The sequence below is a fragment of the Podarcis vaucheri genome (assembly GCF_965113315.1).
Source record: "Podarcis vaucheri genome assembly, chromosome: 5".
NCBI lineage: Eukaryota > Metazoa > Chordata > Lepidosauria > Squamata > Lacertidae > Podarcis > Podarcis vaucheri.
Genome location: NC_138763.1, coordinates 107,789,267 through 107,794,266, shown reverse-complemented (window position 1 = coordinate 107,794,266; position 5,000 = coordinate 107,789,267).

Here is a 5,000-nt window from a genome sequence, read left to right as displayed (position 1 = left end):
AATGGGGGCAGCGTCACCGCCAGAGAGTAGGAAAGAGGAAGAGTGCCAGGGATCAAGTGCTGGCAGCTCACAACAGGAGGGAGGGCACGAGTCAGGAGTGGCCACACCTTCATCGGGGAGCGAAGTAACGGTTAGACGGAAAGTGGAAGGTTGGGCGCGCGCGCCAAGTTCAAATGCACAGGAAGGTGGCGCAGTAGGCAGCCCGGAAAGGGAGCCAGGTCCTAAAGCCCGGCGCAAGGAGACAGGAGAGTCCGGGGGGTCAGCGTCAGAAGAATCCCGGAAGGAAGAGACCCAGGGGGGCAGAGGGACCCAGAGGAGAACTGTCAGGCGGAAAAGGTGGAGCAGGGCTAGGATATTAAGTTGGTGCGCAAGAGGTGGAGACTCAGACGGAGCTTCGGCGATCTAAGCATAAGACGTAGGGTTGCACGCAGCAGCTCGAGAATGGAGACTGTAACTCAATAAAGACTTTTATTTAACGATCGCTGGCTAGCGTGATCCTCTGTGAGCTAGGATCTGGAAGTAACCCTGACAGTAAGCTCCGTCTCTTCAAATTGTGGGCATCCACGGCCTCGCGGAGAGGAGAGAAAGCGGGTGCCTACAAGAGAGCTCACGAACGGCGGACAATATGACGGCCGAACAGCAACTAACGGAACTCAGAGAAGCAGTTTCACGACTGAATGCCGAGGCGCTGGCGTCCAGGAAGAGAGAGGAGGAAGCAGCTGCCGCCTACAGAGATCTCCAGGTCAGGTTGGACGTGCTTACGAAGCAAGGGCAACAGACAAAACCAGAGGGGATTGGGTTGGGGAGACGCACAGGCGGTCTGGTCTCTCACTTCGATGGGAATTTGCAACAGTACCCCAACTTTAGAGCAGACGTAATGTGTGCACTGCAACTGCTGCACAAAGACTTTAGAGATGAACAAGAGAAAGTGGGGTTCGTCATGTCCCATTTGCATGGAGACGCTAAAGCATGGCTGCGCAATTTGTGGAGAGATAAGGATCCTGCGCTCCAAAATGCGGACGCCTTTATTAAAGCGATGGATGGCTGTTTTTTATCAAGCATTGACGTGGATATTGCCCGAAAGGAGGTGCATGGACTAAGGCAAGGGAGGGCCAGCGTAAGGCAGTATCATGCCCGCTTTTTCGCTTTGGTCAGTGCCCTGGAATGGGACAGAGATTCGGCTCCTGTCAGAGACCTTTTTTGGGAGGGCTTGCACAACTCGGTTAAAGATGAGATTGCGAGGGGGGAGAGACCCCGGACCACGCAGGAGATCGTTCAGAGGGCGCTGGCGGTGGGGGTGCGGCTGGAAGAACGTCCGTGGAGCAGGGACGAAGGGCGCAGCGGGCGCGAACCAGCCAGGGGCTCCTCCTTCCTTCCCAGAGAAGCAGCGCGTGCGCAATCCACGCCTCCAACAGGGGGAGGGGTGGAACCGATGGAGGTTGGAAGTGCAAGGGCTCAGTCAGCAGCCAGAGCCCTAGCACCGGCAGCAGTGAAAGCGAAGCCTCCTAGAGGGAACAGGAAGTGTTACATCTGTGAGGAGCCAGGGCATATGGCGAAAGAGTGTCCCCGGAGGCTCCACAAGCACACTGCAGCCTCAGCAATGGTGACTGCAGCAACGCAGCACGGAGAACCACAGCAGGGAAACGACGATGTCTGGCTGGAGGAAGAGGCACTGGGGCCCAGCCAGACGTGTCAGTGAAGCAGTCCCCAGAGATTTTACCGCCCATGGACCCCCTCCCGCCCAAGCCAGTAGTGAGGCTCACCGCATCGCTCCAGCTACCCAATGGAATCACCATGGACGTGCCAATCACCGTCGACTCGGGAAGCAATGCAGACTTCATAGGGCAGGACTTTGTCGACCGGCACGCTATACAGTTGCTGCCTGCCACGCTGCCCCTGCAGGTTGTCACGGTGGATGGCAGGGAGCTGCTAGGGGGGCAGGTGGTGAAGCAGACGCCACCTATGGTGCTGCGGCTTGGAAATCACAGGGAAATCATCAGCTTCAACGTCACTCAACTCTCGGACACGCCTATTGTATTGGGCATGAGTTGGCTGGACAAGCACAGCCCGACGCTGGCTTGGTACCAGCGGCAGCTGACCTTCGGCTCTTCCTTTTGTGCTGAACACTGCATCATGCCCCAGCAGGAAGGGGAGCAAGAGGAGTCACAGCTGCTGCTAGGCACGCTGCAAGCGATTCCCCACAAGTACGCAGAATTTTTGGAGGTTTTCTGCGAGAAGGAGGCAGACAAGCTACCCCCCCACAGACCATATGACTGCAAAATTGACCTGCTGCCGGGGGCGGCGCTGCCCAAAGGGAAGCTGTATTCCATGTCTGAAGACGAACTGCAGGAACTCAAAGAGTTCATAGATCATAATTTGAAGCGCGGTTTCATCCGAGAGTCCCAGGCAGCGGGGGGCAGTCCTGTATTCTTTGTGAAGAAGCGAGACACGCCCCAAAAAAGACTCGTAGTGGACTACCGCATTTTGAACAGTGTCACCAAGCCATCGGACTTCCCCATGCCCCGAATCGACGACCTCCTCGCAAAAGTACGCAAGGGCAGCGTGTTCACCAAGTTGGACCTGCGAGGGGCGTACAACCTCATTCGCATGCGGGAAGGAGATGAGTGGAAGACAGCCATGTTCACGCCCCTGGGCACCTACGAATATAGAGTTATGCCTTTTGGATTGCAAAATGGCTCCCACGTTTTTCAAGCTTTCATGCATCACGTGTTGGCGGGACTCCTCTACAAGACGTGCGTCTGTTTCTTGGATGACATCCTGATCTTTTCGGAATCGCAGCAGGAGCATGACAGACACGTCAGGGAAGTGCTGAGCAGGCTACAGCAACATAGGCTTTACGCCAAGCTGGAGAAGTGCCAGTTCGACGTGACGGAGGTGGATTTCCTGGGCTACAAGTTGTCTGACAAGGGGCTCGCCATGGACAGCGCCAAGGTTCGAGCGTTGTTGGATTGGAAAAGCCCACGCAACCGGAAGGAGGTCCAACGGTTTGTCGGCTTCGCGAACTTCTATCGCAAGTTCATCAAAGGCTTCGCTATGCAGACAGCGGCCATCACGGACACGCTCAGTTCCAAGAAAAAGAAGTTCATCTGGACAGCGCAGGCGGAGCAGTCCTTTCAGGCACTCAAGCGTCTTTTCGCGTCGGAGGAACAGCTGCTTCATGTCGACCCCAGCAGGCCGATGAGAGTTGAAATAGACGCCTCGGACAGGGCCGTCGGAGCAGTCCTGCTGCAGAAGGACCCGCAGGGGGTTTGGAGGCCCGGAGCGTTTTACTCCAGGAAGCTCAGCAAGTCCGAACAGAACTACACCATCTGGGACAGGGAGTTGCTGGCTATTCATGCAGCGTTCAAAGCATGGCGGCACTTCCTGATCGGAGCCAAGCACACGGTGCAGGTCTGCACGGACCACAAGAATCTGGAGCACTGGCGCACGGCACAGTTCCTGAACCAGAGGCAGATACGTTGGGCTGAGTTCTTTGCGAACTTCGACTTCCGGATAGAGTATGTCCCGGGGGACACCAACATCATGGCGGACGCGCTCCTCCGTAAGCCACAGTATCTGGAGGACGCCACGCCAGCGGCCGCCATGCACATCTTCGCACCAACAGTGTGGGCGTGCGCTGCGGCGACAGTGGACCTGGATGCGGTGCGACGAGCGTTGCAGAATGACTCCTTCGCGCAAGCAAAGATGGCAGAGATGCAAAGGGGCACGCCGGCGACCGACGGGTTCCAGCTGAGAGATGGATTGCTCATCCGTAAAGGGGCCATCTACGTGCCGGGAGACGAACTTCGCGCCAAGGTACTGCATCAGCTGCACGACGCGCCCACTGCCGGGCACTTTGGCAAGGAGAAGACGGTGGAATTAGTCGCCAGGGATTTCTGGTGGCCCGGAATGAGAGGGGAGGTCGCGGACTACGTGGCGAGGTGCGACACCTGCCAGAGGGCCAAACCAGTGCACAGACCGCCGGCCGGACTGTTGGAACCGCTGCAAACTCCGGTCGAACCATGGGAGAGAGTCGCCCTGGACTTCGTCACGGATCTGCCCAGCTCGAGGGGCAAGACGGCCGTGCTGGTGGTGGTGGACTTGTTCTCCAAGATGGCACATTTCATCCCGTGTGCGAAGGTGGCCACGGCGGAACAAACCGCCAAACTGTTCATAGACCACGTGTTCAAGGTTCACGGTCTGCCACGGTCTATTCTGTCCGACCGCGGGCGGCAGTTCATCTCGAATTTTTGGCAGAAGCTGATGGGCTTCCTAAACGTCAAGATCAACCTGGCGTCGGCGAGGCACCCGCAGACCAACGGGCAAGCGGAGCGGGTCAATGCCATCATGCAGCAGTACCTGAGATGCTATGCGAATCAACAGCCTGCGACGTGGGTGGATTACCTGCCGCTCGCCGAGTTCGCCTACAACAACACGAAGCACGTGTCCACGGGGGTCACGCCGTTCTTCGCCAACAACGGGAGGCACCCCAGAACCTTCCCGGGACTGGAAAGACTGGTGGAGGGGGAGCCGCAGACAGCAGATGCGTTCGCGTCGGAGTTGCAGGAGGTCCACGATCAGCTGCGGCGGCACCTGGAGCTGGCCAAACACGCATACAAGGTGCAGGCAGACAAACACAGAAGGGTTGGCGAGGAGATCCATGTGGGAGACTGGGTCTGGTTAGCAGCCCACGCAGTGCCGGCCAGGTCGTTGGCCAAGATGAAACTAGGGCATAAGCAACTGGGGCCCTACCAAGTCGAAGAGCAGGTCAACCCGGTGGCCTTCAGGCTGGCGCTTCCGGAGGGTTCCAGAATGCATCCGGTGTTCCACAGATCGGTGCTCACTCCCTACAAGGCACCGCACAGGTTTCAGGAACCCGGAACGGCGCCGAGTCCGCTCCGAGAGGGAACCAGGCAACGGGGAGTGGCACAGGAGGTGCGCCTCAACGAAGTCACGGAGATTTTGGACTCCAGATGGGGGGAAGAGGGGGTAGAATACCT